Source organism: Nicotiana tabacum, chromosome 16 (genome assembly GCF_000715075.1).
Source record: "Nicotiana tabacum cultivar K326 chromosome 16, ASM71507v2, whole genome shotgun sequence".
NCBI classification, from domain to species: Eukaryota; Viridiplantae; Streptophyta; class Magnoliopsida; order Solanales; family Solanaceae; genus Nicotiana; species Nicotiana tabacum.
The window spans coordinates 79029452-79049364 of record NC_134095.1 but is presented as its reverse complement, the minus strand read 5'-3'; the positions used below and the strand labels follow the sequence as shown (position 1 = coordinate 79049364).

At 41.4% G+C, this 19913-nt stretch overlaps 1 pseudogene; it reads right to left on the bottom strand.

The window, feature by feature from the left end:
- Positions 1-12094: 12094 nt before the first annotated feature.
- LOC107822322 (putative transcription elongation factor SPT5 homolog 1) lies at positions 12095-16496 on the bottom strand (annotated as a pseudogene).
- Between the last annotated feature and the right edge of the window lie 3417 nt (positions 16497-19913).

The following is a 19913-nucleotide window of genomic DNA, read 5'->3' as shown; positions in this document are numbered from 1 at the left end:
ACATTCTTCCAAAAATACCAAAATTCGACCTCGGGCCCACACGATCCAAACATGAGGCTCGGACCAAAACCCGATTACCCATAACCCCACGAGTTCAAATATATAATTTATTTTAAGACCCGACCCCAAATTGAGGTTGAATCACTCAAAATTCCCAAAAACCTAACTCCATCCAAAACCCCTAATTTCTACTCTAAATTACAGGAATTTAAGCTTAGGAACTCAATAGTTAATGATGGAAAATGAAGAAAATAAGTGGAAATTTACTAACCCAAGAAGTATTGGTAAAAGAGAGCTTCAATGGACGCCTAAGGACCTTGGAGAAGAAAGAGCTCGTGTGTTTTTATGAAAATCCCGTAACTACACTGTTCTGAAATTAAAATTTATAACTGGGCAAAATTGCTCTATGCGATCGCAGAGAAGGGATTGCGATCGCATATGGTCAGGTCTGGTGTGCACTGCGATCGCGGAAGCAAGGTTGCGATCGCATAGGAGGAAAATATAGGGCTTCTCAGGCTAACACTATGCGATCGCAGGAGGATCTATGTGATCGCATAGAACAAACTGGACCCCTGAGAATTTACACTATGCGATCGCGGACTCAGCTATGCGATCGCATAGAACAAAGAACTGGGCAACAGCAGACAACAGATTCTGCAACATCTCTAAGGCTAAAACCACTCCGAAACACTTCCGAAACACTCCCGAGCACTCGGGGCTCCTAACCAAACACACACACTAACTCAATAACATCCTACGAACTTACTCGAGCGATCAAATAGCCGAAATAACATCAAAATCAATGAATCAAGCCTCAAAATCATCATTTTTCTTCAAACTTCATAAATTTTCAAATTTAGAATTTTAAGTCCGAAACACGTCAAACGACGTCCGATTTCAACCAAATTTCACAGAAAGCGATTAAACCACATATAAGACCTGTACCGGAACCAAAATACGGGCCCGATACCAATGCTTTCTAATCCATTTTCATTTCAAATTTCCAAATAAATTTCAGAAAAATAATTTCTTTTAAAAATTCATTTCTCGGGCTCGGGACCTCAGATTTCGATTTCGGGCATATGCCCGAGTCCCATATTTTTCTACGGACCCTCCGAGACCGTCAAATCACGGGTCCGGGTCCGTTTACCCAAAATGTTGACCAAAGTCAACTTTAACCATTTTAAAGCCACAATTTATCAAATTTCACATAATTTAACACATAAGCTTTTCCGGCTACGCGCACGGACTGCGCACGCAAATCGAGGCAACTAAAGGTGAGGTTTTCAAGGCCTCGGAAGCACGGAAAAAGGGAGAAAATCGGTGATGACCCTCTAGGTCGTCACATTCTCCACCTCTAAAACAATCATTCGTCCTCGAACGGACGTACGAAGGAAGTACCTGAGTCGGGGAAAAGGTGAGGATAACGGTCCTACATATCGTACTCGGACTCCCAGGTCGATGCCTCAGGAGGCTAACCTCTCCACTAAACACAAACCGAAGGAAAACTCTTCGATCTCAACTGGCGAACCTGCCTGTCTAGAATAGCTACTGGCTCCTCCTCATAAAATAAGTCCTTGTCCAACTGGACAGTGCTGAAATCTAACACGTGGGATGGATCGCTGTGATATCTCCGAAGCATGGACACGTGAAACACTGGATGTACGGCTGAAAAGCTCGGTGGCAATGCAAGTCTATAAGCCACCTCTCCCACTCGATCAAGAATCTCAAATTGACCAATGAACTTAGGGCTAAGCTTACCCTTCTTCCCAAATCTCATCACGCCCTTCATAGGCGACACTCGGAGCAATATCCGCTCACCAACCATGAAAGCCACATCTCGAACCTTTCGATCTGCATAGCTCCTTTGCCTGGACTGAGCTGTACGAAGTCTATCCTGAATGATCCTGACCTTGTCCAAAGCCTCCTGGACTAAATCTGTACCCAACAACTGAGCCTCTCTCGGCTCAAACCATCCAACCGGAGATCGACATCGCCTACCATACAAAGCCTCATAAGGAGCCATCTGGATACTCGACTGGTAGTTGTTGTTGTAGGCAAACTCTGCTAAAGGCAAGAACTGATCCCACGAAACTCCAAAGTCAATGACACAAGCTCGGAGCATATCCTCTAATATCTGAATAGTCCGCTCGGACTGCCCCTCCGTCTGAGAATGAAATGTTGTGCTCAACTCAACCTGGGTGCATAACTCTCGCTGGACTGCTTTCCAGAAATGCGAGGTAAATTGTGTACCTCGGTCTGAGCAAATAGATATCGGCACACCATGAAGGCGAACAATCTCCCGGATATAGATCTCAGCTAACCTCTCGGATGAATAGGAGACTGCCACAGGAATGAAATGTGTCGACTTGGTCAGCCTATCAACAATGACCCAAACTGCGTCGAACTTCCTACGAGTCTGCGGGAGCCCAACAACGAAGTCCATGGTGATCCGTTCCCACTTCCACTCGAGAAGCTCAACCCTCTGAAATAAACCACCAGGCCTCTGATGCTCATACTTAACCTGCTGACAATTCAAACACCGAGCCACGAAGGCAACGATATCCTTCTTCATTCTACACCACCAATAATGTTGTCGCGAGTCCTGATACATCTTCGCGGCGCCTGGGTGAATAGAATACCGGGAACTATGGGCCTCCGCTAAGATCAACTCTCGAATCCCATCAACATTGGGCACACAAACTCGCCCCTGCAATCTCAAAACACCATCATCATCATCTAATGGGGATCATCAAACTGCCAATCACGGATACGCTCCCATAACGAAGAACGAGCGACCGTGCTAGTTAATACTCTATTAGGCTCAGAAATATCCAACCTCACCAACTGATTGGCCAAAGCCTGAACGTCCAAAGCAAGCGGCCTCTCACCGACCGGAATATAAGCAAGACTGCCCATACTGGCTGACTTCCTACTCAAGGCATCGGCCACCACATTGGTCTTTCCCGAGTGATATATGATAGTGATGTCATAATCTTTCAACAACTCTAACCACCTCCTCTTCCTCAAATTCAACTCCTTTTGCTTAAACAAATACTGAAGACTCTTGTGATCCGTGAACACCTCACACGCCACGCCGTACAGATAGTGCCTCCAAATCTTCAATGCGTGAACAATGGCTACCAACTCCAAATCATGCACTGGATAGTTCTTCTCATGCACCTTCAACTGCCTCGAAGCATAGGCAATGACCTTGCCATCCTGCATCAACACTGCACCAAATCCAATACGAGATGCATCACAATATACTGTATAAGGCCATGAACCTATAGGCAAAACCAATACCGGTGCCGTAGTCAAAGCTGTTTTGATCTTCTAAAAGCTCGCCTCATACTCGTCCGACCATCTGAACTGGCTCTCTTCTGGGTCAACCTGGTCATCGGGGCTACAATGGATGAAAACCCCTCCACGAACCGACGATAGTAACCTGCTAACCCCAAAAAACTCCGAATCTCTGTGGCTGATGCTGGTCTAGGCCAGTTCTTGACTACCTCAATCTTCTTTGGATCAACCTGAATACCCTCTGCTGATACAACATGACCCAGAAATGCAACTGAGCTCAACCAGAACTCGCACTTCGAGAACTTAGCATATAACTGACTATCCCTTAAGGTCTGAAGAACCACTCTAAGATGTTGCTCGTGCTCCTCCCGGCTGCGGGAATATATCAAAATATCATCAATGAAGACTATCACGAACGAGTCCAAATAAGGCCTGAACACTCGGTTCATCGAATCCATAAAGGTTGTTGGGGCATTGGTCAACCCAAATGACATAACCAAGAACTCATAATGCTCGTACCGAGTGCGGAATGTTGTCTTAAGGACATCGGATGCCCTAATCCTCAACTGATGGTAGCCAGATCTCAAGTCAATCTTTGAAAATACCTTGGCACCCTGAAGCTGATCGAACAAATCGACAATCCTCGGCAATGGATACTTATTCTTAATTGTAACCCTGTTCAATTGTCGGTAATCAATACACATTCTCATCGAGCCATCCTTTTTCTTTACAAACCCCAAGGCGAAACGCTGGGTCTAATAAAACCCTTCTCAAGCAAATCCTGCAACTGTTCCTTTAGCTCTTTCAACTCTGGCGGGGCCATACGATATGGCGGAATAGAAATGGGCTGAGTGCCCGGAGCCAGATCAATGCAGAAATCAATGTCCCGGTCGGGTGGCATCCTTGGCAAGTCTGATGGGAAAACCTCAGGAAACTCACGAACCACGGGCACAGATTCAATAGAGGGAATATCAGCACTGGAATCACGAACATAAGCCAAGTAGGCCAAACACCCCTTCTCGACCATATGCTGAGCCTTCACATACGAAATAACACTGCGGGTAGAACGGCCAGGAGTCCCTCTCCACTCTAAACGGGGCAAATCCGGTAAGGCTAAAGTCACAGTCTTGGCATGACAATCCAAGATCGCATGATACGGGGACAACCAATCCATCCCTAATATAACATCAAAATCCACCATATCTAAGAGCAACAAATCAACACGGGTCTCAAGTCCCCTAAACACCACAACACAGGAACGATGAACCCGATCAACCACTATAGAATCACCCACTGGTGTAGATACATACACAGGAATACTGAAGGCCTCACTAGGCGTAACCAGGTAGGGTGCAAAATAGGACGACACATATGAATACGTAGATCCAGGGTCAAATAGCACTGAAGCATCTCTATCACAGACCAAAATAGTACCTGTAATAACAGCATCGGATGACTCAGCCGCTGGCCTGGCTGGCAAAGCATAACATCGGGGCTAGGCCCCACCTCCCTGAATCATATCCCTGGGACGATCGGCTGTTGGCTGACCTCTACCTCTGGCGGTCTGAGCTCCACCTCTACGTCCTCCACCCCCACCTCTAGCTGGATGGGCAGGTTGTGGAGCAACTGGTGCCTGAACCATAGGACGAGGACCCTGCTGCTGAGAACTACCCGAAGCTCGAGGGCAAAATCTAACAATGTGACTCGGGTCACCACAACTATAACAAGCCCTCGGCTGCGGAGACTGCTGAACCTGTCGACCTGAATGTCCTCCCCTGAAGCTCTGAAGTGGTGGTGCACTGACGGACTGCTGCTCAGAATAATATGGCTGAGAACCACTACCACCTGGAGTACCTTGAGAGACCTAGAGAGCTGACTGAAAGGGCCTAGGAGGATAGCCTCTACCATACGAATCTCTACCTCCAGACGAGGTACCACTGAATCTGCCTGAATGACGGGGCCTCTTATCCGACCCATGACCACCTCCCTATGACGGAACCATCTCAACTCTGCGGGCCACATTGGCTGCCTCCTGAAATGTGATCTTGCTCCCGGCCTCCTTGGCCATCTGAAGACGAATCGGCCGAATCAGACCATTAATAAGCCTCCTCACCCTCTCCCTCTCGGTAGGAAGTATGACAAGAGCATGGCAAGCTAAGTCGATAAACCTAGTCTCATACTGGATAACAGTTATGGAACCCTGCTGGAGGCGCTCAAACTGCCTCCGATAGGCCTCTCGCTAAGCAATAATCCCTCCACCAAGTCTTGGCGGATCCAGACAAGCGAAATGTAGCAAAATCAACCTCATTGGTCTCAACAATACCCATGTTTCTGAGAACCTCGTGGCAGCTGTATAAGAAATCCTAGGGATCCTCTGAAGAAGCACCGCTGAATGTGGTAGTGAATAGCTTGGTGAATCGATCCAATCTCCACAGAGCATCGGCGGACATAGCCGCACCATCGCCGGTCTGAGCCGTTGTACCCGGCTGAACTGTCACTGCTGGCTGAACCACCGGAACCTGAACCTGGGGAGCTACCTACTCCGGAGTACGTGTAGCAGGAGTCTGAACTCCTCCCCCAGCCTGAGAAGTGGCTGGTGCTACTGGAAGCAAACCCGCTCGAGAGACGCTCTCTATGAAGCCTACCAATTGGACCAAAGCGTTCTGAAGCACTGGAGTGGCTATGAAACCCTCTGGGACCTGAGCTGGGCCCACCGGAGCTGCTGGAGCTGGAACCTCATCATCATAATCAACATGAGGCTCCACCTCTGGAACTGCTGCTCGGGGCTGAGCTCTGCCCCGGCCTCGGCCTCTGCCACGGCCTCGACCTCGCCCTCTGTCCCTACTACGAGCTGTTGTTGGAGGCTCGGGCTGCTGCGCGTTCGATAAGGAAGCGTGTGTCCTCGCTATCTGCGAAAGAACAGAGTAGAAAGACAATCAGTATTTGAGAAATAGAACCGCACGACAAGAAACTGGTGTCACTAACTCACGAACTACTAGAGAGTACTACAAACAAGGTTTGAATAAAAGATACAATGTTTTGTTCTGATACAAAAAGGAAACAATCTAAGTAAAATAGGAAGGGACTCCGGCTTGCGGACGTCAGCTAGGCTACCTCGAAAGTCCCTGGACTGAAGTCAACTCCCGATCAAATCCTACTGCTGAGGTCCAAAAGCTGCTCCTGGATCTGTGCAAAAAGATGCACAGAGTGTAGCATCAGCACAACCGACCCCATGTGCTGGTAAGTGTCCGGCCTAACCCCGGCGAAGTAGTGACGAGGCTAGACGGAGCCTACCAAAAACAACCTATGCAGATATATGCAATAAAAAGGAATACACAGAATTTAAACAGCTAAGAGGGGGAGGGAACATGTTATAGGGGTGTAACAGTTCAGATATAAAGTCAACAGATAGAGAAGTGAAACTGTACAATAGCAACAGTTAAGGAGAACAGGTTAATCGACAGTTGCACGGCATCAACCTTCGTGCTTTTACTCTCGTTCTCATCAAAACAATCATATAAGGTACACGGCATTAACCTTCGTGCTCTTCCTCACATAAACTCTCATATCAAGGCACGAAATGACCCTTCGTGCATAAATGTTCAAAACATAGCGGAATGACCCTTCGTGCATAATATTCAAAATATGGCACGGAATGACCCTTCGTGCATAATATTCAAAACATGGCAGAAATGACCCTTCGTGCATAATCATTCAAAACATGGCACGGAATGACCCTTCATGCATAATTATTCAAAACATGGCACGGAATGACCCTTCGTGCTTTTACACTCTTTCCTCACAATAACAAACAATGCACGGCATCACCCTTCGTGCTCTATCGCTCTTCCTCACCCAACAACAATCACAAACAAAGGGGCAAGGGAGTGAACAAATAATGATAGGAAATCCCGGCAAGGGAATGCAATTAAACAGCTAAATCCCGGCAAGGGAGCACAATTAAACAATCAAAGCCCGGCAAGGGAACAATATCAATAATCTCAGCATCCCGACAAGGGAGATAATCAACAAAAGGGCAAACATCCCGGCTAGGGAACAATTCGATAATTCTTTCTCTTTCTTTCACTTTTGCCTCTTATCTCACTTTACCACCTGAGCCAACGCTCCAAAGGGGTTCAATCATTTCATATACTTTCACGCTTTATAATATACTCGAGCCAATGCTCCAAGAATGTGCAAATCATAATTCTTCCTCAAACTCTTCACATCGTATGAAATTTATCAATTTAACAAGGAAGAGATATCACAAAATCCGAATAAACACAAATAAGACTCACGGTCATGCTAGACTCCGGTGTATAGATACTCGTCACCATGTCTATATACCGTACTCAACAATTAGCAAACAACACTCTAATCCTATTCCCTCAAGCCAAAGTTAGAACAAACACTTACCTCGGTCCAAAGAATAGCAATCAACCCTCAAATATCGCCTTTCCTTTATAATCTGACTCCGGAACAACGATATCTAGGCATAATTAATTCAATAATATCAATGAAGACTCGATAACAAAATCCCATAGCTTAGGTATAAAGTTCCTAGCATTCTTCCAAAAATACCAAAATTCGACCCCGGGCCCACACGATCCAAACACGAGGCTCGGACCAAAACCCGATTACCCATAACCCCACGAGTTCAAATATATAATTTATTTTAAGACCCGACCCCAAATTGAGGTTGAATCACGCAAAATTCCCAAAATCCCTAATTTCTACTCTAAATTACATGATTTAAGCTTAGGAACTCAATAGTTAATGATGGAAAATGAAGAAAATAAGTGGGAATTTACTAACCCAAGAAGTATTGGTGAAAGAGAGCTTCAATGGACACCTAAGGACCTTGGAGAAGAAAGAGCTCGTGTGTTTTTATGAAAATCCCGTAACTACACTGTTCTGGAATAAAAATTTATAACTAGGCAAAATTGCTCTATGCGATCGCGGAGAAGGGATTGCGATCGCATATGGTCAGGTCTGGTATGCACTACGATCGCGGAAGCAAGGTTGCGATCGCATAGGAGGAAAATATAGGGCTTCTCAGGCTAACACTATGCGATCGCGGGAGGATCTATGCGATCGCATAGAACAAACTGGACCCCTGAGAATTTACATTATGCGATCGTGGACTCAGCTATGCGATCACATAGAACAAAGAATTGGGCAACAGCAGACAGCAGATTCTGCAACATCTCTAAGGCTAAAACCACTCTGAAACACTCCCGAGCCCTCGGGGCTCCTAACCAAACACACACTAACTCAATAACATCTTACGAACTTACTCGAGCGATCAAATCGCCGAAATAACATCAAAATCAATGAATCAAGCCTCAAAATCATCATTTTTCTTCAAACTTCATAAACTTTCAAATTTAGAGTTTTAAGTCCGAAACACATCAAACGACGTCCTATTTCAACCAAATTTCACAGAAAGCGCTTAAACCACATATAAGACCTGTACCGGGCGCCGGAACCAAAATACGGGTCCGATACCAATGCTTTCTAATCCATTTTCATTTCAAATTTCCAAATAAATTTCAGAAAAATAATTTCTTTTAAAAATTCATTTCTCGGGCTCGGGACCTCGGATTTCGATTCCGGGCATACGCCCGAGTCCCGTATTTTTTTACGGACCCTCCGGGACCGTCAAATCACGGGTTCGGGTCCGTTTACCCAAAATGTTGACTAAAGTCTACTTTAACCATTTTAAAGCCACAATTTATCAAATTTCACATAATTTAACACATAAGCTTTTCTAGCTACGCGCCCGGACTGCACACACAAATCAAGGCAACTAAAGGTGAGGTTTTCAAGGCCTCGAAAGAACGAAAAAAGGGAGAAAACCGGTGATGACCCTCTGGGTCGTCACAAATAGTGAAACATGACGTGTCACTGGCCCCACTCACGAATATATGTGTGAGTTATGAGATTCAAGAAACTTTCGGATAAATTCGTACAACACGGAAAAAATCCGTAGAAGGAAGTATACTCTCTTCTGCTAATCAAGTAGCTCACCAAATATCTAAAATCGCAAGTCCGATAATTTACGCAACTCTAGTCTCAGGCAAATATATATTAAAGCAATTAAATAGGCAAGAATAACTCAAATATTACAATTAAAGCATGGTGTGAGTCTAAGTCTACTTGGACCTAATTAGGAATTCTAGCATATGCACTGACACTCGTCATCTCATACATGCGTAGCTCCCACAACATGTAGCATATAACAATTATAGTACCTACCAGGTATATTTTCCCTCACATGGTTAGACAGGAGACACACCTCGCTTCAAAATTCGATAACAGGCTCCAATGCCTCTCTAACTCCTCAAACCAATGCCAAACGATCCGAAACTAATCAAACAGCGTGCCAATCAATCAAAATATACCCAAAGACTCGTAATTTAACAATTAATAATAGTTCTCAATTCCATCCGAAAAGTCAATAAAGTCAACCCTTGAGCTCACGCGCCCAGATTTTGAAAATTTTCGAAGATAGTTATTACCCATAGCACCACGAACTCAAATACATAATTTATTCTCAATTCCATGTCCAATTTTGTGGTCAAAACTCAAAAATACTATTTCTAGGATTTTTTTTAAACCCTCATAATTTCTACCAAATTCCATTTTAAAATCCATGTATTTAACTTGCAACAAGTGGGAATAACTTACCTCATGATAGATGATGAAAATGGCTCCTCAAAATTGCCTAAAAATCGCCAAAGCAAGAGAGAAATGAGTTGAAATGAGAAAAATCCTGACTTGGCTAACATATAATCTGCCAGGCGTCCTTCTCTACGAACGCGACATGTGCCTCACGTTCGCGAAGCACAAACTCAACTCCAGCTCCAAATCCTTCTTTGTGATTGCGAGATCAGGCTCGCAAACACGATTCCTTACCAGGCCCGATCATCGCGGACGCGACCTTACCTTCACAAACGCAAAGGCCATTCTCTAGACCCAGCCTCACCTATGTGAACGCAACGCGCTTGTCACGAACGCGATGCACCTATGCCCCCCACACCTTCACGAACGCGAGTCCTCCATCACGAACACTGAGCACAAATTCCCAGCAGCCAAAAATGCTTCTTCTAACCAACACCAGCAGCACCAAATTATCAAAACTTGGTCCGAAACCACCTCGAAACACACCCGAGATCCTCGAGACCCCGTCCAACCATATAAGACAGTCCAAATACCTTATCCAAACTTGTCCAAAGGCTCAAAACACCATGAATAACATCAAAACCACGAATCGACAATCAAAACCTTCTCTTAACTGCCAAACATTCAAACTTTACCGAAATGCATCCAAATCACACTTAGACATTTCGGATCACAACCAAACTTCACGCAGAAGTTCCAATCAATAAAATAAACCAATTCAAGGTCCCGGAATACCGCCCGGAGTTTTATAACACCTAAATTCACTCCAAGTCAAACTTAGCAAGTTTCAAAACCTTCAAAATACAAACTTCCATTATTAAGCGCTGAAACGCTCCCATACCATCCAATACTCAACCCGAACATACGCCCAAGTCTGAAACCATCTTACGAACCTATATTCAAATCTCGATTCTCAGGTCGTTTACTTAAAAGTCAAACCTTGGTCAACTCTTCCAACTTAGAACTCCCGAATTGAGAATTATCCTTCCAAATCAATGCCGAACTTTCCGAAAATCAAAACCAACTACACGTGCAAGTCATAATACATGAAGTGAAGCTGCTCAAAGTCTCAAACCGTCGAACAACATGCTCGAGCTCAAAACGACCGATCAGGTCATTACACTTACCCAAATAATTTCAATCTTCAATCTCAATTCAAAAAATTTATAGCAATTATACGAACAACATATATTTTAAATATACTTGTAGAAGATTTAAACTCTAGAGCATAGATTTTAAAGCTACTAGAACATTAAATTCTTTTAAGATTGATGGAAAAACTCTGTAATTATAACTTGTTTCGTAGATTTCAGTCTCTTTCTAGCGATATAACGCTTGAATTAGTGAAGATATCCAAACTTTCAACAAAAGGATATCTAATAGTTTTCCCTTGAAGGTAATCTAAGAGGTTAACAGTTGAATCTTCTATCTCAATCCAAGTAGCAGTATGTTGAGGTCAAATCTTTAAACTTATTATTGGCGATCTTATTATGAATTCTACATGGATGTTATAGAGGGGTAATTTTATAAAGAACGTACTACTATAAAGATGGATGTTGCTTTTATAGGTAAAAGGTTATTATAGAAAAGTGAAATATAACATAAAAAATTGGTTCCGAGAAAAACTTAGCTTTATAGTGAATGACTGTTATATGAAGACGTTTTAAAGAGGTAGGACTGTACAATATTATTCTCCTTCCTTTCCGAGTTTAAGTCTTGAAATTTTAACTAAACCAACTCTAATCTTTAGTAACTCACTCAACTGTAAATAAGAACGAATTTCAATTCGGATCTTGAAAGTTCAACTGAGTTACAATGGAAATAAGGAATTGACCCACTCCATCACTCTGTTAACATAAAACTGTCCTTTGGAAAATACTTCAATTTCCTTTCCGTACTGCATTTAACTCGATGTCATAATCCTCAAATTCTAATAGCGTATTAAGTTTCAATGGTGGAATTAGTGTATTCAATTTTGGGTGAAGAGGTTTGAATTTGGGGAAGAAAAAAGAAAAACAGAAAATAGAGAAAATTGGAGCCCAATTTGTTACTTTAAACAGTATACAATTGATAATTATATATGAGATATGCAATTAAACAGAACCTCTATAAAAGAATAAACATGTTTATAATTAAGCAAATCTGCGTAAAAATTCCTAAAACTAAAGGCTGTTTTATTTTACACGTTATTATATATTTCTATTAAGAGGGAAGATTTCCCGACTTACTACCCCTTTTTTTCAAAAAATATTTCTTTTTCACACAACTCCGTAAAAGTTTTGGTTGCCACCGCACAAAAATTCCTAAAATTAGAGGGTTTTCTTTTTTACTTTTGTGGCACCCCTAAAAACAACTTACTTTTTTTCTTTTGTGCCACCCATCAATTTTTTTCCAATCCCCAGGCAAAATTGTATGCAACAAAGATTTTTAAGCTCACGGGCAAAACTTAAAAACTCTAAACAATTAAAAAGTAGCACAACATTCAAAAATTAAACTAATTTGGTTATTTCATCCAACACTATTTTGAAGCTGTCTTCATCATAGATGGGTGGGGAGTAGAGTCCTTGAAAGAAGTGATGGTATTTCACGTCCCAAGCCATATCTAAATGGTTCCCTAAAATAAACAGAACAATAGCTAGACAGTGAACACTAAAACACTCAACAACTCAAGGTTTGCAGCGATATACTTACCGGAATTGTGTTGAAATGATTGCGTTCAACTGCAGGAAACATCGCAGTCAGCAAAGAATGAAAGCAATCAAAAGATGGAAACAACAGAAAGTTGAAAAAGGAAATCTCTGCCTAAATTTGGATGACTGTCCAAAAATTAGAAAGAGGGCCCTTTGTGTTTAAGGAATCACCTTTGGTAACCCCCCCCCCCCCCACACACACACACACACACACACACACAACTCAGAAAATAGTATGAGGGACACTTGCCTGTAACAACTTTCATCGGTGCTTCCAGTTCAAATCGGACAGAAGTTCCTCTGATATCAACAACACGCCCCTTACAACCTTTAAATGGTCCATGGTAAATCTTCACACTAGCTCCAACTAAAGCATCATGTACCCTTCCACCTCTCTGTCTTCCTCCATCTAGAGCACACCAAGCATGAAAGTTGAGAGATTACTGACTAAACAGAGAACAGCAAAATAAAGATCACAAATGTGACAAATAGCATTTAACTTAAAAGTCAGATGATCAGATGGACTCCACACGTAAAAAAAATTACTTAAAACATCAAGATAACACCATTATCAGAAACTTACAACTCATAGGTGGGCCACCTCTAAATGATCTTGTTGGAGATTGAGGAGCATGTGGTGGAGTTCTGAGATTCGCAAATCTTGATGAGAAGGGATGACCCTAGAGGAGTTCCATCGTATGCACAATATTCAGCCCGCAAGACAATAATTAAGATAGAATTGAAAAATCAAAAGCGAGCTCAAACTCCAAGAAGAAAATACAGACATACATTTCTATCACCAATTGCCCATGAGCCACCAATCAACACACATGATTGTGTTTTGGCACAAATAAAACCAGCATGCTCAAGGTGATGGCAATCATAAATAAAAACAACTCCTCTGAAGATGTGTTCCACAGGACCATGTTTTCCCTATAAGTAACAAAAATGGTTATGATGAAAACAAACACCATGTATGAACAATGTTAGTAACAAGAAAATCTTTTGAAACGCCAATTACTCACTTTGCAAGGACCCTCAAGAACTTTTACCACGTCTTTCACCGCTAACTAGTTCTTAAACCGATCTTGGGCATTCCCTTTCTTCTCAATTTTCCCTTTGATCTCTCCAAGTCTAACAAGTGCTACCTCAGGTCTATCATGGACACCTTTAAGGACCTATATTATCGCTCAAATGTGAACAACACAGTTAACAGAATAATTCAAACCTCAAAATTATAGTATTCACCTGGAAAGCTTCACTGTCTACACGTATAATCACGCCAAAACTCTTGCTGCTGCAAAAACGTAATCACTTTAGAAAATTAGCTATTAGTTCGAAAAGGACTAAACTGTTTAATGTTACTCTAATAACAAGAAAGTGCTTACTCTAGTATTACAAGGTCATGGAGCTCATACTCCCCAATACGAGTGAGACCAGATGTTACTTCAGAGCTCTCAACAACATTATCAGCAAATACACGGAGCTGCAGATATTAAAAAAAATATATGGTATATATCAGCATTATTCTGAAGGACTTCAGATTAGAGACTCAAATTACCAGACTTCCTCAACTTACAAGCTCCTTGGTTGTATCTGATACCAAGTTTACCACATGCTCCTCAACAGAAACAACCATACCGGTTGCACCTTCAGATGAACCAGATATTACTTTCACGTGATTTCCGGGCTCAAAGTACTTGCAGAGCTCTCTGTCACTAACAGCCAGAGTATCCTGCCAAAGTCAGGGAAACATGATGAAAAATATAGTACTCGTTCCTTCTGAGACACTTGATGAATGAATGACATATTTAACACGTATTTAAAGAAGGGGGAATACTATCCACCTGAAGATCTTTCACACTTGGTCTGATATGAACAGTATTTTCCTCAACTTTCTCAACACATCCTTTCAAGTTCTTGAGATCCCCCTTTACCACAATAACGCGGTCACCCTTCATAAAGTGACCTTTCTTTCTGTTGGCAAACAAAGTAGATAGACTAGCCATATCACCATCCCCACCCTCACCAGGTTGGCGAAACTTCTCAAGTTCATCAAAACTTGGCTGTACGTTCATGGTGCTGATTGATTTCATTGCTACTGTCTTATATAAGAAACCATCTTTGAACAGCATACCTCCAATATTCTCAAAATAGTCACCTGACTGGTGTCGCTTACGCTCTACACGTATATTCATCTCTCTACAACAATGAGAAACAAATTCAACAGTTCTATATAGACCATGGGTTGTGCTCTTGCTGAAACAAGACACCAAGGAACAATTACCTAGCTTCATCAATATTCATAAAGCGTGGCGGAGGAATAAATGCCTTTTTCTTTTGAACTTCCCTTCCTTCCTACAAAAACAGTATCAACAAAAGCAAGGCGGCATATCAACTGGCTCTTAGGACATCAATATTTCTTTTGAACAGGTAAGCAAAAATTTTAGTAATGCTCTACAAAAGGTGTATAAGTCGGCCAGGTACTAACGATCCTGATAATGAGATTAGGAAGTAAAAAGGTTCTTACAACATTGACATTTAACAATCATGTATCTCAAGAATACTGAACCTATCAGTCTCTCCAGCCAAATAAAGACCTAGTAAATGTCAAAATACAAGAATCCATCAAGTAAACATACCAACTTGTTAGAGAGAGCCTGTAAGTCAATCCGTGGAATTAATTTTACAGTGACCCTCTGTGTGTCATAATATACATCCACAACCTACAAAGCAGAATCGTTGAATGTCAGATGAGACGTCAAATTTACTCATTGAAACACATAATGTAGAGTACTGGACAACCTTCGCAAGGTCTCCCTTGTAAGTTCCCGTCTTCATTCTGACCCAAGTATCCCTCGTAAGATCAACCGCTTTGCTTTCAACGGAAAGGACATCAGTCATCTCTTTGATAGGAACTAGTGTTACTTTTTGGGCATATATACTGCGCATACCCTTGCAAGCCTGTAGCAGCCAGCGTACATATAATCGGTTATTGTTACTCAACAGACGCATTATGTTGTATGGAACATTAATGCTGTAATTTGAGTCATAACAATGCATAATGTATCCTCTTATAATGTACCTCCCTCACGTGGGCTTCTTTGTCTGCTTCTATGTATATATAGCCCTGAAGATGATCAAGGGCTACAACTGATCGAATTTGCAATTCTGATCCTCTATCAATCGCCTTTTGCATTAGGCAAACAGCGACCTCCCTCTCATGACCAATCTACAAAATACGATGTAGAAATAAATTAGAAGATTAAATGTTTAAGGTTAAAAACAAAAAACAAAAAGATAAGATGCTGAACGCTAAGGTAGCCTGCCAATATCATACCCCACATTTCACTATCCACAGCTTAGGATCCCTGACAGATGGCAAGAGAGCTTGCTGCTCAACTTCTGTTGCTTCCTCATCATACTCCACATGAGCTGACCTCGCATATCTTTGCTGAATGCTTCTCGTAAGCTCCTCAAGGTCTTCTTCTTGGTCATCATGTGGCAACATCCGGTGACGATATTCACGTCTGGCACCATCCTCATCAGGTATCTCCGCTCCACCATCTACTATGAAATCTGCAAACCGAAAAATCTAACAATCAACACCAACCAAAAGAAGCTATGCACGGAGAGATATAGAAGAATAGAAAACGCTCAAACCTATTAACATTAATTAACAACAAAGTGTCTGATAGGTTCATTCTAGACAGACAAAAATTCACGCCCCACTAGCTTGGAACTCAAAAACTGGAAAACAAAATTCAGCAACCACAAAGTGGACTGCACATAAACTATATGGAGTATTTCCTACTGAAGATTTCCCTGAGCTGACGCCACTGTCTACAAAAGTTAAACAAGAGAGGATGTGTCTCAAATAATTTCCTTTTCAGCCAATGGTGTTAAATCTAACCAAACCATTTGGCTGCTGCCCAATGCTTACGCTGTTGTGGCAAATAATACCCCTTAAGCTGATGGCACCGTGTTGTCAGTGAAGGCAGAGAGGATCTGTGTCAAATAATTTCCTTTCAGCCAATGGTAAATATAACCAAACCATCTGATCCCAGACTCAGTTTCGTGAGGAACATTTCAGCAAAAACTTCTCTTTAACCACGACCTAGACATGTTTTAACGGCCAAGCAATCCGGGACAACTGTCTCAAACTATTAGCAAAAGTTTGGGGGTATATCAAACATCATTTTCCAGATTTTGTGCTCAACAGGTTCAACATCGGCGTTGAGGACAAGGTCATTCTCAAATAAGGTTGTATTGTGGTCCGGGCCCGAGCCTAAACGGGCCAAACGGTCCCGGACCTAACGGGCCAAATGAGTGGAACTGCCCAATGCGTTCCTAAGCCCACATGGTCTCGGGCTAAATGGGTCGGGCCCGCAGGCCTAAACGGGCTTTTTCGTTCCGGACTATTTTTTTTATCTAAGGTAATTTCTTGTAAACTATATATGTATATACTAATATAAATTGTTTATATATAACTATATATATATATATAAGGCAATATATATTTTCAATACATTTTAAACTCTCTCTCTCTATATATATATATAAGCTATAGATATAGTTTAAATTAAAGTTTACATTTAATACTTCAAATTAAAGTTCAATACCTTCAACATAATACTTCAAATTAATCTAACAAACTAGAACATTAAGCATAATACGTCTAATAATTTTAAAATAACACAAATTATCTCAAATCAACTTAAAATCTTAAATACGAATGTCTGGGGAACGCGCAAGACAACTTTTTATATGCCTCCTTAAAGAGCCTTTCCCTTTCTTTCGACGACGAGTGTAGACTCGACCACAGTTCTTGCACTTTATTATGTAAACTTCTTCATTTTCTTCTACCACATTAAAATGTTCCAAAACAAATGGGTGCAATCTAGAATCACCGGGCATGATTTAACTTGAATTAAGAATTGGAGTTTGAGAAATGAGAGATGAGTGAAGACTTGAATACTTCAATTTGAGTTTGAGAAATGAGAGAGATTGATGAATTTGTGAATAAAATGAAAGAATGAGGGGGTATTTATAGTTGAGAATAGGGAAAAGGTGTAATTATAAAAAGTTTGGGGTTAAAAAAAAGTTTGGGAGCCAAATGGCTGTTTTTGAAAGTGTCAAACGGCTAAAAATGCAGTCCAACGGCTACATTTTAAATATCTGACCGTTGTCCCTTTTTAATTTTTTTTTTTTTAAAATTAGCCGTTGGGCCCGGTTGAACCGGTTGACCGTTGTCCCGGGCTCACGGTTTTTTGGTAAGGACCGGCTCGCTATGGGCTTTTGCACAACTAGAGACCGGCCCGTTTGAGACTGACCCGTTTGGCACGCGGTCCCGGGCTTGGCCCGGCCCACAATACACTCTTATTCTCGAAGGGATAGGGAATGTTATGAATTGGGAAAGTAGGTAGATAAGGTTGGTTGTGTAATAAATGGGCTGGGCCACTTTAGCAGACGGGCAGACCAAGGAATTGGGCCAAGTATGAAGCCCAATAGCGCCGACTCTCTCATTCAGCCCAAATGGAAGTGAATAAATACGGTTAGTTAGGTAGTGGAAGGGAGTTAGTCGATATTTTCAGTTACACTCTCCACTAGTTCTCTATCTAATTCCTTCTTCTAGATTCTTCTTCTCCTCTTCTTTCTTAAACCCAATTCTTCATTTCTGACAGTTGCATGTAATAACGAAGGCTATTATCCATTGAAATTGAATAAAGAGTTCCAATTGTTCTTTTCAATTTCTGAATTACTACTAAAAGCTAAATTGAATCGAGGCATAACAGTGCATAACTTAAAAAGAAACATAGTTGAATAACTGAACATAATTGAACAATGTTTCTTTCTCTAACCTTATTTTGGTTTGTTGCAAGAATTTATTTGTAGAATAAATATACATAGTATAATACTGACATAATGAAGGTATCTTTGCATTTCTGTTGAATTGTTAAGGAAGTTATATCCGCGAGTATTATACATCTCTTTTTCTTGTTGATGATGTTTGTAAATATGGAAGAAAATAATAGTAGATGGTTGGTGATTACCGATCTGTCACGACTTGACAAGGTACAATAAACAAATTGATTAGTGAACTATTCGAATATAACCAACATCCTAATTAATCAGTCAATAGATTCATATAAATTTCGCACTATTTCTCAAAGTTATGGTTTGCTTTTATCATATATAGCTCAACATGGTAATTTGGTTGGGCCGAATCCAAGTGCAAAGTCATCAGATGTAATACAATCAGAAAATGAAAATTTTGATAACTAGATGTCATTTGTTTAGGCCGAGTCCCTGTCAACGATGGTTCGTGTTTCCTAATCTTCTTTGCGATGAAGTTCTGATGTTAATTGGCCCTATTTTTATTTCCGTGTTCTCATTATAAATTGAACTCATGTTAGTCTTAAACTTATGGTGCACTAAATGAATTGTTTATTCCAATTAATCCTTGTCGCTTTATCTGTCACAGGGCATGCAAATTATCTTACGCCAAGCAAGAAGATTTGGTCTCTTTTTTTTTTACTAGTACCTGCCAATTGAAAATCAAAACCTTGCCGCACGGTTGTTGTCCATAGCCTTGAATTGGGAGAAAAACAAACACACCATAAAACATAAACTAGCTAATATTATATTTTTGTCATAGTCCGCAATTTATAGAAGTTGATCCGCGAAAATAAATGAAATTCCCTGTGTAATAAATTCCGCTGGTTTCACGTGCTTGTACTTTTACACAGTTTAGGCAAAAGAACAAAAGTAATTCCAAATAATGAGATGGCACAACATTATACTAACTCAGACGGTGCATCCCTAATCCCCACATTCAAGTACAAGACCCTATAAAGTCGTAAGCAAGTAGCAGCAGGAGCAAAGCACTATGTGAAGATAACCTTGTGCTAGTGAGAGTGCTCTCAGCGATCGGGAAATACAAAATACAAAAGTCTAAAAATAGCCAAGAATAAAGAGGCCTGCCCCATACAGAAATTCGCAGTAAAGGTGAAATAAGATTTCAGCGATCGTCTTCTGTTGTTTTTTAAAATACAACCATACAGCTGCCAGAGAATAGCAATAACTAAAACGAATTCTACAGAAGATCACTAGTGCCTTCAATTAAAACCCAAATAAAGAACACACCAGATATTATGTGAATGATGGCCTTCCGTGTCTTACGCTCAACTATGAGAGAAATGTGAGCTGCACTTATAGTGTCCTTTTAAACATTGT